Genomic DNA, 21,137 nt, shown 5'->3' on the forward strand with positions numbered 1-21,137 from the left:
GCGCCTCAGCCTTCCTGGACAGATGGAGACCGGATCCCGGGTCCTCGCAGGGCGACGGCGAGCAGCATCACCCACCGCCGTGCGCCCGCCGCGAAGCTGGGAAGAGACGCGGCCCGCAACAAGCCCGCCCGGCCGGCGAACCCCAACGCGCGCGGCAGACGCGTCACAGAGCGACGCCGGAAGTCCCGCCTCCAAGCCGCGGTGGCAGGAAACGCCCTCCCCCGCGGTTGTTGGCCCGACGCAGCCGCGTACTCTCCGCGAAGACTTCTGGGTAATGCAGTTCGACCCTGGGCATCCTTGGGTGAACACCGCTTAAGAGCAGGTAGGGGAGAAAGAGGGTGGAAACAGTATCTGGGAGACACGAGCTCCCTTTACTGGGGGGTACTCGGGTTTCCGTCGTCACATGGGACGATGCCAGGCCTCAGAAATCTCCAGCAGGTGATTCAATCTACAATCTTTCCTCCTTCTGAGGCCCGGGTAGTGCAGCCTCAACTCTCAGCTTTTAGAGACTGGACTTAAATTGTCATAAACGAATACACCTCCCTCGTGGGGACTCTGGATACCAACATTAAATGCCCTCCTACTTCTTTGATTCCTAAATTGGGGTCCCAGGTTTCATAACATCTGCATTGCCAGACATAAAAATGAAACTCCTGGGACCCAATCTATATGTTCCCTTGGGGTTGGAGCCCAACCTCATATTTGAGAACTAGAGTTTTCGTTTAGCTCTAATTTTAACTCTAAGGCTTGCTTTGAATTTGCAACTTCCCTGCCTCACTCAAGCTAGTTAGCTGGGATTACAGGGTGCACCACCAGGCCTGGCCTATTTTCACCTTTTAACATATGTGTAATTTTACTAACATGGACAAATATTCAGTGCAGGGCTAATGAGTAGCTCTATTAATGACATCTACAGAATGCCTGCTATTGATTAATGCACGCGCACCAGACCCAGGTATTTTCTTTTACCACAGTCCAGTCACCACTGACCTCAGGGTTGTCTGATCGCCCCACAGGATATGCCAGCCCCTTGGCATTCCTGGAACGAGTTCCACTGGGATTTATGTATTCTTAGCTAGTCCCAACTCAGTATCCACTTCCTCTGGGAAGCCTCTCAAACCAGCCCCTCAGCTAGAACAACAACACAGTACTGAGCCCCTGATCTCCCCATAAGTTTTTCAAAAGCACCAAGATGGCTCACACACCCATACCTTTGCACATTTTGATGCCTCTGGTGCCAATCACATTTCTTTATAGCAACACAAAACAATCTCAGGAAACTAAACAATGAAATCCCTTCTCCATGTGTGTTTTGCAAGATTTATCATAAATTCAATTTGAATAGGTGTTTTGCAGTGTTTGTTTTAGCCAAAATAAAACCCTGGGAAAATGTTGACTTGGAGAAGGTCTCAAGAAATTTAAAAACAAAAGGAAATTTTTTAAAAAGAAAAACACATCAGAAGAAATGATTAGGAGTCACCTGTGAAGATGGCACTGCTACATGATCATCATCATGCTTTAGAGAAAATAATAAATGAACAAATACATCAAAATAAAGAAATATGAGAGTCATATAGACATTTTAAATGACATGAAAAACGCTTAGTTTTAAAAATTTCATTTCTTTGGTTTAGTTTTTAAAATCAAACCTTTAAGCATTCTTAAGTGAAATGACATCAGCAAGATGACTTCAGCTATTCCCACCACCCACTGAATAAACACGATGAATTCCCTCTAGGAGAAATCTAGAAGACCCGATTCTCTCCACTGTATCTGTAGCTCTCGAACTGCTCCACAGGCGCAGGGCGCCGCCTGTGGGGGTCAAAGCGAAGGAGGTGTAGAATCTCTAAGTAAAGCCCTTGAGAAGGACGATCTCGGCCTCAAGTCTCACTCAGGAGCCGTTGAGCGAGATGGAGTCTTCCAAACAACACCGAGGCGGGCTCCCTCACTCCATCCCCGCTGTTTTCTTGCTCTGTTCCACGAAAGCTGTCCCTGTCACACATTCCAGTCTATAAGGCAGAGTCTCCTTCTGCGGAGCCGGAAGCCCTGTCCCTTTGGGGAAATGCTCCTTTCCGGTGTCTCCCTGGGCTGTGCGCTGGCGGAAGCACAAGGGAACGGGCTTGGGCGCACCCTAGTGCCCGCGCTTTGGGCGCCCACACGCTGCGTCTGTTGCGTTCTCCATGGCAACGGCCAAGCGGCACTGCTGGGACAGACCTTAAGAGGAAATTACGTTCCAGAGCTCCGATAGAGGTCGAGTTTTGCTTCCTAAAAGAACTGTTGAAATTTCCGTGGCTATCGAGGGGCACAGAAGACCCCTTCCCTGGCCTTCCTGCCCGTTTTGCCCTGGGCAAGCTGTTTCACAATTCTGAGAAGTGAGGACCGAGAGTTATCGGGAAAACAGAAACAACTTTACCTTGGGAATAGCACTGGTACACATTAATTTGGTGTTTACAAAGTTGTGGTTCCAGAAGGTGACGAGGGCCTTTAGTACCAGTTACTTGGGATGCTGAAATGGGAGAATCGCTAGAGCCCAAGAGTTGGAGGACAGCCTGGACAATTTAGCGAGACTCCCATCTCAAAATACATGAATCAAAAAAAGAAAGAAATTGTAGTACGCAAGACTTGGGAAGTGGACAAAAATGCAGGCTTTCTGAACCCACTACTAACTCAAAAACTCTGGGTATGGGGCCGTGAGTTCCAGCTCCTACTCCATCCTCTTCACTAGTCCACTGCAAGCAGTTGTCCTGTCTTTGGTCGGGAAAAGCTGAACAAGTAAACCCAGTCTTATCAGTCGTTTACTTAAATTCACCATTTTTTTTTTTTGTCATAGCCAGAATGAAGTCAAACTGTTTGCCAGTGCCTCCATGATTTTCTCCTGGCCTCTCCTCTCATCTCCTGCATTCTCTGCCTCCTTCATTTTCCAACCAGATCCCTTTGTTTCTCTGAAATTTCCTCCCAGAAGAATTTTACCAGAGACTGTTCTAGTATCTTCGGTTTTCAGCTTCTTTTTTTTTTTGTCCTCTGTTCTCAAATGTAGCAACTGGATGCTTTTGTGAAACATGGTCTTCCTGCTCACTTCAACCCACAAAATACAATTAATTTTCACTACTCTAGTGCTGATTAGTTTCCTCCACCCTGAAGTCCAGGACTGACCTGAAATTCTGTCTTCCTAGAAGGCCAGTTCCTTGGAATTTCCCTTCTTTCAAGATACTATCAATAAATCCACAGCCTTTCTTTAATATGCCAAAACTGGTTTCCACAGCCTTTCTTTAATTTGCCAAAGGTGGTTACCTAAAGAACCTTAAGGATTATTAGCTTTCCTCATTAGGCCACCACCACGGGAATTTGCTGAACTGGACTGTGATGTTTTAGGCCAACAATCAGTGATAATTGAAAGGAGAATAATAATGATAACAGGAATGCATTTGATAGTAAGTACAAAAGTCTCCCCTTGTACAGTGGGGATAGGTTCCAAGAATTCCAGTAGATGTGTCACTAATTTTTACACCAAACTGGGTTCTTCTTCCTGCTTGAAACTGTAGAACCAATAATAAGATGGAGCACTGATTGATCAGTGAAGGACACTTATTCTTGGCCAATAGGAGAAGCAAGGGAGAAAGGCTCACACTTCAGCTTCTACCTATTGCAGAGCAGAAGGAATAAGAAATAGGTAGAAGGGGAAAATAAATGAAGGCCAAGGAAACAAAACATTTAAGTTCTGCATACATTTCCAGGCCTGTCATTCCCTAAGCTAGTCTCTTTCCCAGGTCTGTTACTACCAACTTTATGGAAAATCTAAAATCTATCTATGTACTATACTAACTCCCAAATGAATAGATTGAAAGATATATCGAAAAACCTATAATTTAGAGTGTAAGAATTTCCAGTGTGGGGATTCTGGCTATGGAAATGCACAAGGCACTACTTTATATTCAGAGATATGAAAAATTGTGCCCTATATGTGTAATAAGAATTGTAATGCAAAATAAACTAATTTTTTAAAATGTACAAGGCAGCATTCCTCTGGTGAGCAAACTCCCAGAGGGTAACAAGGTGCTCTGTTTTCCACAGTTGGAATATTCTACAGTTTCTCCATGGAACTAGTAAGATGACTAATTCATGTTCAATGCTTAGCTGCTATGGTAATGTCCTTCATGAGGAAGCTTTGTGCTAGAATCTTATCAGCCTCGGCCTTAATCTCAAATACTCAGCTTCTGGGAATAAAAGACCACATCAGCCTAAGGATAATCTTGAAATAATTAGATGGATATCATTCCCACATACACATGCCCTCAACAAGTTACCTTTAAAAGAGCCAGGAACTACAAAAATCCATCTTTCACTTGAGATAGCCATGAATGTGAATCTACTTTCCTAAATAAACCTCTATGCCTCCCAATGGTGAATGCTAAAATTCTTTATTATCACCTAAGCCAAGGGTCCCACTGGTACTTAGTTAAGTTAACCCTTCTCTCCTGGAACTCCTTAGACCCTTCTTCTGAGGCACCTCTTCTCCTGTGGCATGAGGGGGCACAGAGTAAACTGGGCATGATGGTACACACCTGTAATTCCATCTTCTCAGGAGGTTGAAGGAGGATGGTCCCAAGTTAAGGCCAACTTGTATAATTTAGTAAAACCCTATCTCAATTTATTTTTAAAGGGGGTGGTTGGGACAGTAGCTCTGTGGTAGAGTACTCCTGAGTTCAGTCTCCATGAAAAAGAAAGGAGGAGAAGAGGTGGAAAGGAGGGAGAGGGGAAGGGAAAAGGAAATAAATTTGGGGGATGGAATTGAGCACTCAGCCTTAACAAACTCTCTCATTACTGGAAATTAGAAATACTACTAAATTACCCATAAAATTTACATTAAAATTACTCTTTACACACTGACCAATAAATAAAAAACTATTATTGTTCTCATTAGCATTAACACATTTGCACATATATTCTGAGGAATTGTGTCAGGGATACATCTTGGCAAGTATTATGGGCAAATATTAAGTAAAATTACTCCCTGATTTGGAAACTAGCCACATAGATACTGAGTAAAGTTTTACATAAAGGCACAAGTGTACTAGTTGTTTTTTGTGTTATTGTTTGTTGTTTTTTCCATTACTGAGGATTGAACCCAGGGGTGTGCTATCACTGAGCCAATATATATATATATGATTTGTTTTGTTTTAAAATTATGATGAGATTCAATTTGAAGGGTTGCATATGACAAACCCTAAATAATGTCATCTGCATCATTTTCATGAGGTACCATTAAGGAAGTCTAAAGGAGGGGCTGGGGATGTGGCTCAAGCGGTAGCGTGCTCCCCTGGCATGCGTGTGGCCTGGGTTCGATCCTCAGCAACACATACAAACAAAGATGTTGTGTCTGCCGAAAACTAAAATGTAAATAAAATATTTTTAAAAAGGAAGTCTAAAGAAATACCATTTCATTTACCTATTGTTAAAAAAACCTGATAATTAGAAATGTGTGCATTCATTTAAAAATATCTGAATACAGTACTTTTTCCTGGAAATACAAAAAAGTATCTCTATAGCACTATTCATGTAAATTTCAAAGCAGACAAAACACCATAGCTACTATTAGTTGTACACATTTAAGTTAACAAACTATGAAGAAAAGCAACAAAATCAGTGAATTCTGGAGGACACTATCCTCTCCAGTGTTGGGTGGAATTTCCAATCCAATGAGCTCATGCAGGGCGCATGCTAAGCTTTTTCCTTTTTTTTTAATGAAAAGGTGTGAGTCCACAAGTAAAATTATTTTTCTTTTTATACATGTATCAATGAGATTAATAGACACATATTCACTACACAGATCGAAGGCTCCCTACATGTTTCCCATGAAATCTCAGGCAGAGCAAAAGATAGAACATTCCCAGTAGCTTTCGAGACACAAACTTGCTTTCCCTCAGTTCATACCGCATACATGACCAACATTCTGTCCTTTATCCCAATGTTTGAGGTCCGCCTAGTAATGACCTTATTGAAAATTTCACCATATATATTTTGTGTATGACACATCACAAGATAATTTTTAGAACTATACCGGTTTTCTAAGGAACACACTTCTATGCTTGCCATGATCCCAGGCTCTGGAGGTATCTATGCCCCACTCTGGATTTTTTTGGTAACGATCACTATCATCACTCCAGACCTCAACAAAACCCCTAGACTCACAAGGCCTCCAACCCAGCCCTACTATCACTGGCAAATGCCAAAGATAACATGTAAGAGGATTTTTCAGAGAACATGATGACTGTTTCCAGAAAACAAAACCGCCATTTTGTTATACAAAGCAGATAGCATTCCCAAACCATAGAGAGAAGTTGGGGCCTGTGCAGGCCTCAATTCTTATCTTATTAGTTTTTTTAAACCATTTTATTCAACACGTATAGATCTAGGTAGTAAAGAAGAGAGGAAAAGAAAGTGAAGGGATACAGGATATAGATCAAGAAATTGGTTCTGTATTTGTTAATAACATATTTTATTAAGAAAATCCTGAGGAATCTATTGAAACATACAGCTAGACCTAATAGGTGAGATCACCAAAGTCATAACTTACAGGGTCAATATGTAAAAATTATATTTCCCTCCAAAGGCAAAGATCACGTGCAACATCAAATTAAAACCTCAATTTCAAGTCTGGTATGGTCAGCACCTACCAGGATTGTAGGCTGAGGAAGGACTACTTGAGCTGAGGAGTTCGAGGCCAGTCTGGACAACAAAGAAAGAGCAAAACAAAAACAGCTGGGCATGGTGGCACATACCTATAATCCCAGTGACCCAGAAAGCTGAGGCAAGAGGATCTTCCAAGGCCAGCTTCAGCAAATTAGTGAGACCTTGTCTCAAAATGACTGAGGATATAGCTTAGTGGCAAAATGCTCTTGGATTTAATCCCCAGCACACCCCATAACTAACTAACTAAACAAATAAATAAAATAAAACCCTAAATATCACAAAAACATGGTTCCATAAGATATATCTACAAAAAATCTATTTAAAAAATGTCCACAATTGCAAAACATGAGATAAATGAAGGAGATCTAAACAACAGACATCATATTTATGGACTGGAAGACCCAACATAGTAAAACAAGATAGTTTGGTAAGCAGAATTTTTGGCCTCTGCCAATAACATGGACAATTAGATAAATAAAATAGAGACTGCAGAAAGAGATCAACATGAAGAAACCCAATGATATTTGACTAAGCCATAAAAGCAATTATGTAGAGAATCAGATGTAACTGCATTACTATTACTGTCCGTGGAGGTATCTATGCCTTGATGGAGTCTGCCTGCAAACGGGATATTCTGTCAAGGTATAGATAAGTAACAGTGGACATGCTTGAAAACGAGGTGTCTGCTGTCCTTGGGAGGGCCTACTTGCAAACGAGAGGCTTCTTCAAGGTTTAGATAAGGTAACAGCGGACATGCTTGAAAACGAGGTGTCTGCTGTCCTTGGGAGGACTTGCCTGCAAACGGGATGTTCTGCCAAGTGGGCTAGGAGGGCGCTGAGAAAAATTTTATTATCTGTTCTTAACAAAGAGCAGAGCTCAACATACTCCAGGCCGAAAGTAGATTAGCCATGAGAAGCGGGTCACTTCTGATTAGAAAGTAAAACTTCTATATGCTATGTTTAATTAGCTGAAAGACCTGATTTATTGATATTGGAAGGCTGCCTTCTTTGTTCACAATACTATAAAAAGATTGCTTGTACACAATAAAGGACTTTTTTTTCTCTGCTGCTGCTTCGCTTGCTCTGCTTCTTCTTTTTCTTTCTTTTCCCATGCTGACCTGCAAGTGAATTACTGGAACACAATTAAATATAGGTAGGCCAGTCTTTAGGGGAAAAAAAAAATGGTGCTGGAACTGAACATTCATAGGCAACAGCAAGAGAAAAAACCTAAAACCTCATGCAGTAAAACAAAATTAACAGTATGGTTCAGAGATTCAAACAAAAAAGGTAAAATTTAAGATAAAATATGAGAGCCAGGTGCTGGAGCACATGCCTATAATCCCAGCCACTCTGGAAGCTAAGGCAGGAGGGTAGCAAGTTTAAAAAGCCAACTTCAGCAACTTAAGGAGGCCCTAAGAAACTAGTGAGACCCTGTCTCACAAAATAAAAAGGAGCTCAGTGGGAAAGTGATCCTGGAAGAAAGAAGAAAGAGAGGGAGAGAGAGAAGGGGTGGGGGGGGGGGAGAGAGGAAGGAAAGAAGTGAGAAGGGAAAGGAAGGGAAAAGGAAGAATAAATATGCAGGACCTACAAGAAAGAAAGGACGAAGGAAAAATTCACAGGACTGACAATTTGGTGAAGAGTTCTAAGACACTACATGAAAGGAACAAAGAACTGCCAAAACAATGACGACACAGATTAACACAACACAAAATGACGCTCCCTACAATGCCAGTGTGAATTACCCATGGTCACCTCAAAAGCTCAGTGGAGAGTTCAAAGTAAACATGTGATTATTTCTATCCTTCTGTACAACATCCTTTTTAATGCTGAGTAATACTACTTCATGTAGCTCAAAACCTACGCTCCAAAAGAGGATCCATAGTAGTACTAGTAGTCAACAGGGACTAAGTCCCTGGTGATGAAGGTGACTCTCATGAAACTGCAGGCTCACCTGTTGACATTACAGACACTCCACGGTGGATCTTCACCGTTATATTTTTATAACATCAAAAATAAGATTGCTTTTGTGTTTTGTTTCTTAAAGTGTTTATCCTGCTCCTTTAACCTAATTTAGCCTTGCATTTTATTTTGTTTTGGCTTTAATTTGACCTCTAGAAAATTGCTTGGGGGAACATACAGAAGCTTCAGGAAGGATAAGAGGAGAGAAAGCTGAATCTGAGGGAAGAACTGGGCCCCAGCTGAGTTAACTGTGTCAGGAACACTATCATCCCCATCCCACAGGAAAATAAAGACTATGTACAGACTGGGATCAGGAAAGTATGAGGTGGGTGGATTAAGGCATAAGAAATAGTTGTTTAAAAAGACTCAGCTTTAAATGTGCAATGAAGAGGGCTGGGGATATAGCTCAGTTGGTACAGTGCTTGCCTTGCATGCACAAGGCCCTGGGTTCAATCCCTAGCAACACACACACACATACACACTCACACACACACACACAAATGCAGTGAAGATGTGCAGTTGTGTGTGCAGCCTCATCTCCATGAACAGAAGCACTTCACAACACAAGCCTCTAGTTCTGACACTGGACACGATGAGTGTGCACACTGGAAACAGGGCTCTTTCATTTCTGAAACAACACTTTCCTTTTCCCAAGTACAATCATGAAGAGATGGCAAAGTGCTTATCAAAGAGGCCAGAACAAAGATGTGCCTGCATTTTCTCCTCTTTTCTCCATTGGTGGTGCTGCTGTCTCTGAGGACTGAACCCAGGACTTTGCACATGAAGCCCTAAGCTACACACCAAGCCTTATCCTCCTCCTTTAAAAAAAATACCTGAAATAACATTTTAATTTAAACTAAGAAGAAAGATGTGGCTGAAGGTTTTTCTAAGAGCATAGTAATCACTGGGTCTCCCTCACGGAGGAACTCTCAGACGTAGAAGTCTAGGCTGCGTCCATTTCAGACCTGACTCTTCAGATGTCAAGTGATTTATGACATCTTTTTTCAGAGATGTCACTAAAGGAGTTTCTCTTGGCATGAATGGCCAGAGGCTGAGGTGGAAGTTGCCTTTGATCACTGGTTTTACTCAGTGGTCACATTAAAAAAAATTTTCCTTAACCTGAGTCCTGAGATGTTGACAGAAGCTTTCCAACTTGTAAAAAGGGGCCCTCCTCTGCTGTGCTGACAGGTTTCTCCCACGGTGCATCCTCTGGTGCTGGGTGAGGGATGAGGTGCGGCTGAAGGCCTTCCCACACTCACTGCACTTATAGGGCTTCTCTCCAATGAGGATGATGGCATGCTGGATGAGGTTTGCACTCCGGCAAAAAGATTTCCCACATTCCATACACCCATAGGGCTTCTCCCCCACTGTGAATCTGCTGGTGCCTTGTGAGGTGGGACTGTGGGCTGAAGGCCTTCCCACACTCCATGCACTCATAGGGCTTCTCCCCAGTGTGGACACTGAAGTGACGAATGAGGTCTCCTCTGTCACTAAAGGCTTTCCCACATTCTTTGCACTCAAAGGGTTTTTCTCCAGTGTGGGTCCTTTTATGTAAGATGAAAGTGGAGCAGTGGGTGAAGGCCTTCTCACACTCACTGCAAACGTAAGGCTTCTCCCCAGTGTGGATGCGCTGGTGCTGTTTGAGGTGAGACATGTGGCTGAAGGCCTTCCCACATTCCATGCTCATGTAGGGCTTTTCCCCAGTGTGGATGATGTGGTGCTGAATGAGGCCAGCGCTCTCACAGAGGCCTTCCCACACTCACTACACTCAAAGGGTCTCACTCCAGTGTGGGCCTGCTGGTGCCACTTGAGGTATGACCGTCGGCTGAAGGCCTTCCCACACTCCGTGCACTCATAGGGCTTCTCCCCAGTGTGGATGATGTAGTGTTGAAAGAAACCCGGCCTATCGCGCGAGGCTTTGCCACATTCTTTGTACACAAAAGGTTTCTCTCCAGTGTGGCTCCTGTTATGCAAGACAAAAGTGGAGCGGTGGGGCTGGGGATGTGGCTCAAGCGGTATGCGCGAGGCGTTGGATTCGATCCTCAGCACCACATACAAATAAAGATGTTGTGTCCACCGAAAACTAAAAAATAAATATTAAAAATTCTCTCTCTTAAAAAAAAAAATGGTGGAGCGGTGGGTGAAGGCCTTCCCACTTCCACATTCGCTGCACTTGTAAGGCTTCTCCCCACTGTGGATTCGCTGGTGCCTTATAAGGTGAGATCTGCGGTTGAAGGCCTTCCCACTCTCCAAGCACTTGTAAGGCCTCTCTCCGGTGTGGATCATCTGGTGCTGGAGATGTGTGCTCTTGCTGAAGGTCTTCCCACATTCCGTGCAGGGCTTCACTCCAGAGTGGATCCACTTGTGCCGAATGAGGAGACAATTCTTATTAAACACTTTCCCACAGTCCTTGCATTTGTAGGAATTTTCCCCTGAATCCTTCAAGGGACCTGCATCTGGTCCACTGTGTCACAGATACACAGAACATCACCTGGAGAGATGTGCATAGTCCTTGAATATACAGAATCAGCCATTCTCATGCCTCAGTGTCCAGGGCCCATGTGCTCAGGAAGCTTCTCAATCCCTGGTATCGAGAGTCCTTTCTGCATTTCAGATGTCCCATCCAGACCCCTATACTGCCCCAACTGGGAGTCCCCTGACGTCCTCAGTGTCAATTGTTGCTGATGTGAGGCTCCTTCAGGCCAGGCCAGACAAGCAGGGGTGAGCTCTGTGGTTTTAGAATTTGTGTTGCTACCTGAAGGAAATACAATGATCAAAAGGACTCATTAGAGATGACAACATCAAAGAAATCAACAATTCAGTAAGAACAAGGAGATGGAAACATGGCTCCATGCCTGGTATTGTTTGAGATCCCTGGAATTCAAAATCTCTGTGTTTCTTGGACTCTTTAAACTTTTTCACTTTCCACAGAACACCACACAATTTTGCTATTAAGTGCAGAAATCTCCCCTGTAACTTTGTTATATTATTAGTTAGAAATGCCTTGACAATGCAGAAAATCAATACTCTATCAACCAACATCTTCATTTCTACCACATTCATTTATAAAGAAATAATATCCAGGGCTGGAGATATGGCTCAAGCGGTAGCGCGCTCACCTGGCATGCGTGCAGCCCGGGTTCGATCCTCAGAACCACATACAAACAAAGATGTTGTGTCCGCTGAAAAAAACTAAAAAATAAATAAAACTCACTCATTCTCTCTCTCTCTCTCTCACTCTCTCTCTCTCTTTAAAAATAAAAATAAAAAAATAAAATGTATCCTTCTATTAAAAATTAAAAAAAAAAGAAATAATATCCAACACAAGCCAGCATAGAAGTCTTGAGATTTAAAAAAAAAAAAAAAAAATCTAGAAGTGGCTGGAACAGGGGATCCCTGATCTGCATTAAGATGGGCGGGGGGACACAGTGGCTGTGGCTCAGTGGCAGAGGGCTTGCCTAGCAACCGTGCAGCCTGGGTTCCATCCCTAGTGCCACAAATAATCAAACAAAGATGGGTGGGGGAAGGGGCAATGGAGACACAGCCAAAGGGGCCTGGGTAAGAGGCCATGACTCAATGGTGAAGCCAATCACCATAGCCCTAGTGCCTTCAGCAGCCCAGATCTGGGGCAGAGAGGCCAAATGTCACCTGAGGTTCCACCAAATGGGAAGAATGAAAAGACAGAGCAGGGAACCCTCTGAGTGTGACTGACACTTGAAGAGTGAAAGGGTTAAGGCAGGAAAAGATGGAGCACAGAGGATTTCAATGGGCCTCATTTCCTCAAGTTCAGAAGGAAACATCATATACTACCACTATGCACAATTCAGGAGGCAGGAGGATCATAAGTTCAAGGCCAGCCTGGGCAACTTAGCAAGACCCTGTCTCAAAAAATAAAAATCGCTGGAGGTATGGCTTATCTTAGTGGTGAAATACCCCTGAGTCAGTCCACATTACATATGTATATGCATGCATGTATGTTTATAAAATCAATATATTCATTAGCACTAGCAGAGCACGAACAATGCTAACAGCTTACTCTTATTGAGCCACTCACTGAAGTCAGGCACACTGTGTAGTCGTTCCACACGATTGATCACATCCTCAACACAATGACGTACAAACCATCATTACCACCACTGCTTAGGTGAGCGGCGTACTGAGATGTTTACCACATGGTACACTCACTCTTCTCTTCTGACACAGTTCCACGCACACAAGTGTGTCCAGCTATCTTGTCAGTAGAACATGAGGATGTCAGGTACACAAAAGAGGGTGCGACATCTTACCTTCCTGGTCGCCCCTTGCCAACTATAGCATGCCAGGGACACACTGACTCCTTGTGCTATACACAGAAAAAACCTGGGTCCATGAAAAACTGTGGTGCAGAGTCCCCCTTAACCCAGATGGTCCCAGTGGTGAGAAAATAGTTTTTATATTCCAAACCAGGGAGATCTGAGTACATTTGTTAGTGCAATTAGATCTACCTCAGCTGAAATCACAAAGGCACAATGAGGTCTTACAATTTCCCCAATTCCTGAGGCTGTCTGTGTCAAAGCTACTTGTTGAGGCTGAGCAGTCAGAGCAAAGTGCCTGACTTAGAGACTGTGCCTGCTGAGTACCCAGGAGCTGTGTGGCATCAGTGGCTGAAGAAACCACAGATTAAAAGGCCCAAGTCCCCAGAGAGGCCACAAGAAAAAAAAAGGCTCCCTCAAAGTTCAAAGGCAATATCACCTCCAACTCTTCAAGCTGTCACAAACCCACCCTTGCAGCTGTTGGCACCCACCTGGACAGGAGCCTTGGGAAAGGTCCCTCTTCTCTGTGACTCCTGGCTGTGCTCCAACTAGCAGATCAGCTCTGATTTAAACAGAGGACAGTCTGTGCATGAGAACAAAGGACACAGGGACCCTAGTGAGAAGAAAATCCTCGGTCTAGCCTGTAGCTTCAGGACAGGCATGAAAACCTGAAATGAAGTTGCTCCCATCCAAGTGAGCAAGATGCTGAACTGCTTCCTGGAAACAAAAGGCAAAGCTTCACTCTGGGACCCAACACCGCGGACAAGAGAAACAGCTGCAGAGAGACCCAACTCCAGTCTCCACCTACGAAGCTCAGCATGGTCAGATGATTTCCTGGAGGTTATTTTCTGACCACTCAAAGTCACATGTATTTGACCTGTGTGAACTGCTAAGACCTAGGAATGTCTCGTTGCCCCTCAGACCAACCGGAAATCTCTGTGGTAAGCCTGGGCATCAGACTAAACATTCTGGGTAACTGTGGTCCCCAAAGAGGTAGAAGCATCCCGATATCCCTCTGGCACACAGCATTCCCTGATGCTTCGAGGTCTGGGGTGGGCAGCTGACCTACACCAGTGACTGAAGAAAGAGGAAGCTGGTAATCCAAAAAGGGCTAAATGAGCGGGGGGTCTTTCATTCCTCTTACCTGGGGCACTCTGGGACTTCTGTGAGGGCATGTGCCTAAAGACATAGACCAAGCAGAAGAAGCAAAAGAACAAAAAACAAGCAAAAACCAACCCAATAAACCCCAGATAACTGGGTCAGCCACGGTAACCCAGGAGTCTTATGAGGTAGGATAACACATTCCTTACAAGACAGAGGTGCTCTGTCACTTGCAGCCAAATACTATTCACAAATTGGCTGGGGTTAAAGACACAGTACTCTGGAGGCACAGAGACCCACAGAAGGTTCACCTGAAAGATCCCAACCTATAGCTCAGAACTCATCAGTCATCACTAAGCAAGTGGTCACTTGTGCCTGCCACGTGCCCAACACTGGACTCAGTGATCAGGCAGCCCTTCCTTCAGCTCTGCAGTTGCAGTCCCCTCACCTCCTCCAGTCCTTCTATCAAAATGCCACTGCACCTATACCTTGCCACTTCTAGCTGACTATTAAACTTAAGAGTCTGAGACAGATGTCACTTCCTGAGAAGATTTCACTGGTGTGGCTCTCGAGTTCATGTCACTCCATGACATAATCTGCCACCTTGTCATGGAGTTTTCACTCCTAATACTAAGTAAAAACCTGATATTTACATGGTGGAGTCAAATATACCCCTTAAGGACTATGCCTAGCAATTTAAATCCACTATATTTTGTGAATTCTAAATTAAAATATATGCAGTAGGGAAAAAAACCACTTAAAGTATTACTACATCTTTTCATTCACAAAGAAATATGTGTCCTTATTGATCTAGTCTTTTTTATGTAGTAAGCAAAATGTTACTTTGCTTTTCCTATTGGCCTTGCATAAAATATTTTGTCCTGAGAATTTCTCACAGCACACACTTAAAGTACACAGTGTGATTAGCACTGTTGCCCAGATAGATACCAAGGATCAGGAAGATAATGACTGTCAGAATTAGGGAAATGGTGACTGGCTGGGCCAAGATGGAAACCTAAGTTGCCTCAAGCATCTGGCCAATTTGATGACAAAATTATGCAATCTCATTCCCGAGAGTGAAGAGGATCATCACAAGAATGATATGTTGATGGTATCTGCAAGAGTGGTGAAAGCAACAGGGGGTCAAAACTGATAACCTGCACAAGGCTAGTCTCACCAGGCACTTACTGTGAGTCAGGTACATGCATGAGAACCTTGTGCAATGCTACACTGGCCCATTCTACCCATGAGATAACTGAGGCACAGAGGGGTCTAGTAACTTTCTCAGAAATACACAGCTCAAGAGCAGTACAAGTGGGCCTAGACTCTGGGGTCTGGCCCCCGACGCTGGTTTCCCAGTGCTACACTAATGAGCCAGCAAGCACATCTGTGTGGAGTTAACAGCCTTAGACCAACTGAGCTGTGGAGGTGAGAAGCAGCCATCATTAGGAAGATTCATTCTTCAGGGAACAGAGGCCAGAGTAAAGCGCAGTGACTCCAGCCTTCAATATTTCATGAACCACTAAAAAGTAAGAAATTGGGAGGGAATCCCACATGGTCATTTGGGTACATATAGATATCTGCACAAATATCAGCTACTATTATCAATATCTCACAACAGAAATAACTTTTTGGGGTGGGGGGCTGGGGATTAAACTCAGGGGCACTTGGCCACTGAGCCACATCCCCATCCTATTTTGTATTTTATTTATAGATAGGGTCTCACTGAGTTGCTTAGCACCTCACTTTTGCTGAAGCTGGCTTTGAACTTGTGATCCTCCTGCCTCAGAAATTATAGGCACGTGCCACCATGCCCAGCTCAGAAATAACTTTTACTGCCAAACGCAAAGAATGGCATCTTGCAGTGAAAGTTTCTCTCTTAAAGTAAATGAATTAAACAGAAGGAGGGACTCACTGTAATGGCCTTATTTTCCATACTTGCTAGAAGAATTTTTAAAAGGAATGTAAACAGAAAAACAATAATAATAATAAACAATAAATATGTAGAAAAATAGGCAAGAAATGTGTGGGCCTCAGAGATAATCCATGTGACACACACACACAAAAAAGCCATTGTGCAAAGACAGGGGCAGAAGGAGACTCAGAAGTCACAGCACAGTCATGCTTTCTCCCAGGTGCTGTCCCAGCTCCCCATGGGACCTGGCTGAAAATGCTGCCTCTGGGTTTTGCAAAACATGCAAATTTCCTTCCATCACACCCCTCTCCTTTGACTATTACCAGAGCCAAACTGTTTCTCTTCCCAACTCTTGCCGAGACACAGGAAATCAAGAAGAGATGAACACAAACCAGGCACGGTGGCACACTCCTGTAATCCCAGTGGCTCGCGAAGCTGAGACAGGAAGATGGCAAATTCAAAGCCAGTCTCAGCAATGGTGAGATGCTAAGCAACTCAGACTTTGTAAATAAAATACAAAATAGGTGGGGATGTGGCTCAGTGGCTGAATGCCCTTGGGTTCAATCCCTGTAGCCCCTCCATCAAAAAAAAAAAAAAAAAAAAAAAAAAAAAGAGGTGAGCACACACAACATACACAAAGCCCCAAATTGTGGAGAACAGGAAAGGCAGCTCCTGAGGCCTTCTTCACCAGCCAGCCCTTGAGCCAGAGGGAGGAAGGGAGGCTTCTGGTGGCCCATATGACAAAAAGGAGAGACTTTACCCAGAGAAACCAGAAGCCCACAGGTCTCCAGCATCACATCCCAGTATAAGGTCCTCTGGGTCAGATCTAGCTGCCTCCATTCCTCCTGGGTGAAGGTCACAGCCACATCCTTGAAGGTCACAGACACCTGAAATGTCAAAGACGGGCAGTAGTATTTGCTGTGCGCCTGCTGGATAATATTAGTACCTGTCACTTGAGCATTGTAAAAAATGTGGAGACCCAAAGTCCCAATCACCAAATGCCTCCAGAAGTCCCAGCTCTATACTGGGCTCGAGGAGGTGACACTGCTCTGGACATATTACAGCAGCAAAGGAAAGCAAAGTCTCTTAGCAGAAAGACACTGGGACTCAAAACAGGGCTAGGAAAATGCTGAGTGGACTATGAGGCACAGAAAGGTAGTGCTCGGGGATATCAGAGGAATGGAGAAAATAACAACAGTAAAAACAATGTCAGAAGCAAGAGCAACAGCACCTGAGTCTTACTGGTCCCCGCTGTGCACCTGGCTTGTATTGGAGACTTTATATGTTAAAATATCTTAAGTCCCCAGCTCAGGAGCCAGATTTCTAGGGTTAAAAACAAGCTCTGGAAATCAACACTTGCTTCCTCTTATGTGTGACTGTGGAGCCCTTATTTAATCTGTCTGAGCATCTACCCCCAGTATTTTCTATATCACTATGAACAGTCATAAGAATTAAAAGTATTTTTAAAGAAACACAGATAACAGGCCACAGCCCCTGAGGTCAACACCATCATCATTTCCATTTCAACCTCAGAGACCTGAAGTCCAAGAAGCTCTATGAGCTCACCCCAAGTTCACCTGCAGAGGCAGAATCTGGACCCATTCCTCTAGTCTACAGTCTAATTATGCAACCATCACACTCTTCTGTTTGTAGTTAATCCTCAGTTGATAAGGATATAGAGAACTCCAGATAAATTTTTACTGCTATACCCATCTCAGGCACTTCTGAAAATAGTTCCACAGACATGCACAGAAGAGTACAGAAGAGGAATCACCATCACCCACCTCAAAGATGAATCATCTGAGTTTATGGCTCTTGCCTGGGAAGTAGCAGGGCCTAAACAAGTTCCCTTGGCTTTCTTTGTTCCTCCTGGGCTTCAAAGATGCCCAGGGAGAATTGATAATGAGTCATTGCTTCTTTTTCCTACCTGAATTTTGCCAGCACTCATTGTTGAGCCAAGACACTTCAGAAACAGGGTACAATGGTCAAAGAGGACACAGCGGGTGGTTGAGAACATGGGCCCTTGACTAGACATGTTTTTCCTGGATATGCAGGATGGAACAGCCATCAAAAAGTCTCACCATCTCTCCTAGGATGTGTCATCAGTTGGGGGCAAGGAACCAGACAGGTCCTCTGAGGAGTCCTTTTAACCAATACAGCTTTCTTGTGTCCACACACAGTTCCACCTGCCTGAAATGCCTCGTCACCATGTGCCCAATGTTACATTTGGGAAGAAAGCATGCTCCCCTCGTAAAGTTTATTTTAGGTGTCTACCCCAGCCTCCCTGTCCCTCTGGGTAGTGAACACAGGCGCTGTTAATAGCTGTTAGTTTACAATACATAAAAACTATCATTCTCTGGGGCAGGTAACTCATCCTCTGTAAACCTCAAGTTCCTCTTATGTAAAACAGTAATGATGAAAGATCCTAACTTTAAGATGATGGCAATTAAATGAAGTTATACCTTCTACCATGCGACCAGCGCACTGGTTTCATTAAAGAGGTTCTTGGCATAAAAGTTAGCTAGTGAGATCGAAATAAACACACAGACTCAGTTACCTTTCAGGGCTAGCAGGAGAGGGAGAGAGGGAGAGAGGGAGAGAGGGAGAGAGGGAGAGAGGGGGGGGGGAGAGAGAGAGAGAGAGAGAGAGAGAGAGAGAGAGAGAGAGAGAGAACGCCAGGGAGTGTGGCCTTTTATTGGGGAACAAGAAATTCAGGGGAGAATTCCATCCAATGAAGGTTGAGGGGGGCAGCACTCCAAGATCAGGGTCAGTGATTGGCCCCAGGGTCAATGGTCAAGTCACACCCCCACACCACACGGACAGGCTCTCGCACCAGGAGAGGGTCGGGAAAGCTCCGACACAGTTTAGCCAGAGCACCTCACACCCAAAGCGGGAGTTGCCCAATCACGTGTGAGAATGGCTCCCCACAATACCTAATTCCTATCAGTGCACAGCAAAGAATCGATTCAGGACTGATATTATGGCTCTTCTGCAATTACTTCTTTCCTCTTTGCTCCCACAACATTCTTGGCAAACTAACCCAGTAAGCGCCTTTAATTTTACCAAAATCCCTGCACAAAAATTCCAGACACCGAGTAGACACGGAAGGGCCACTTAACCTGAACTGTTAGGAAAAGGCCTCTCCAAACAAGGTAAGCCTGAGCAGAAACCAGAGAACATTAGAAGTCCTGCAAAGACGTAGAGGCAGTGTCCCAGGCAAAACAAAGGCAAGGGCAAGGGCGACAAGGCGGAAGGGAACTCAGCACCGTCTGTCAGGTTTGGGAGTCAAGAGTACCTAGAACGGAAGGCCATGAGGTCGGAGGTGGCCTCCGGGGCGGGTGTTTAGACTTGAGCCTCAGGACGAGGCTGGAGACCTCAGGAGGAAGCCTCATTCACCCTTTAAACACCGTCAGAGGCCCCCGGGGCTGGAGGGCCAGAGGAACCACTAGCAGAGGAGCTGCAAAGCCGAACCCTGGCCGCTCACCTTCGCGGAGTCCAGCAGCGCCGCCGCCATGCTGAGCCGGGGACGACCCTGCCGCCCGCCTGTCTCCCGGTTCCCAGCGCGCGGGCGGCCCTGGACACCCGGCGGGGTGCGGGAGGCCGGACCCCAAAACGGCCGAGCCGAAACACTGCACCCGCGATGCAGTCCCTGCGCCGGCCCGGGCTGCCGGGCGCCTGGAGGTGACGTAGCGCCGCCGCCGGAAGCGGCCTGTCGCGGGCCCTCATTGGCCAGGGCGCGCCGCAGTGCTCCCTGGGTAGCGCGGCCTTGCCTCAAGGCTGCCCCCCCAAGTGCGAATCCGCCTCAGGCGCTGTTCTTTTGTTGTTGTTGTTGTTTTTCTTTTATTTTTTGTAACCGGGGGTCCAGACCGTCGGTTATCCGCCCAGCCAGGCCGAATCTCGGGAGGCGGGCTGCTCCCCTGTGCGGCCTCCGCGTGGCGGGCGGAGACGATGCCCGGCGTCTGCGGAGGGAGAGGCGGGGAAGGTGGACAGTTGAGGGGTGGGCGGCGTCCTGACGATGTCCGAGGCCCAAGTCGGAGCGGGAGAGTGAAGGCAAAGCAGGTGATCGCTGCCCGAGTCGTCGCGGGGACCGACCGGCCGGAGAGGGCGAGTGACTGTGCGGGGGAAACGGCTGAAAGACCACGCTGCTGCCGGTGCTCGCGGCCCAGGGGACCGGGGGCCTCCTGGAGAGGGAGCGTTAGGCAGGCCCGGGGACGGCGCCTTCGTAAAGGCCGGAAGTGCGTCCGGAGGACGTCTGTGTAGGAGACCCCGGAGGAGTTGGCTTGACCCTTCCCCGCAGTGTCGGAAGTGACGGGCCACGGGGAGGCTCGCTTTCAGAAAGCCCACTTAGAACCTCGGGTGTCTGGTCACTACTTGAACAGTTCCTCTCGGCACTGACCCTCTTCGGTCCATAGTTCTTAATCTTTTCTTGTTTGATCCCCAACACCCTGTTGGAAATCCCGCGGAAAAAGCTTGTTTGCTTTCCTGAACTTAAATTTACCAACTTATTAATGACTTGCTGGGTCATTTCTAAATGCCAATTTTACTGCCCAGGGGTGGTGAGCCAAATGACCTTGGTACAATTGCCAAGACATGTCTTGGTCCTTTGTTAAGGTCCCCAAGAGGAATGTCACACACCATAACGTGAGGCCAGGTGGAAAAGCATAGAGTTGGTCACCAAGTGAGGGGAAAGCAAGGTCAAGAGCCTTTATTGTGCTTTTTCAGCACAGAGCAGGCAAGGCAAGTAAGCCAACTAAGGTTTAGGATTGGCTAATTAGTCAGTAGAGACCATCCTATTTCCTTGACATCTAGCCCTGGGGTAGTAATGGCAGGGAGTTGGTGGCTTCGTTCGCCAGACCCTGATAAACAGGCAGAAGAGATAAGAATTTTCTTAAAGGTCTTCAGTAGTTAAGAACAAGGACAGAAAGCATAGTCTGACTGCCAGGTCAATGCCCTTGATGGTGCTCTGAAGGAAGCAAAATAAAGTGAACATCTAATAACATAACTAAGACCATTTTGTTGTGAAATGCCTAACATAGGGCTGGGGATGTGGCTGGCCTGGCATGCGTGCGGCCGGTTTCGATCCTCAGCACCATATACAAAGAAAGATGTTGTGTCCGCTGAAAACTAAAAATAAATATTAAAAAGTTCTCTCTCTCTCTCTTAAAAAAAAAAAGAAATGCC

The 21,137-nt window shown here is 45.3% G+C and overlaps 1 pseudogene across 1 annotated transcript; it reads right to left on the reverse strand.

Moving 5' to 3' along the window:
- Positions 1 to 2,143: 2,143 nt before the first annotated feature.
- LOC113177144 (uncharacterized) lies at positions 2,144 to 19,636 on the reverse strand (annotated as a pseudogene). The gene is made up of 5 exons (XR_013342443.1): positions 19,441 to 19,636; positions 16,717 to 16,843; positions 13,432 to 13,523; positions 10,797 to 11,403; positions 2,144 to 10,643 (listed from the first exon to the last, which is right to left on the reverse strand). The product of XR_013342443.1 is annotated as an uncharacterized LOC113177144 (transcript).
- Between the last annotated feature and the right edge of the window lie 1,501 nt (positions 19,637 to 21,137).

The sequence above is a fragment of the Urocitellus parryii genome, chromosome 15 (assembly GCF_045843805.1).
Source record: "Urocitellus parryii isolate mUroPar1 chromosome 15, mUroPar1.hap1, whole genome shotgun sequence".
Taxonomy (NCBI): domain Eukaryota; kingdom Metazoa; phylum Chordata; class Mammalia; order Rodentia; family Sciuridae; genus Urocitellus; species Urocitellus parryii.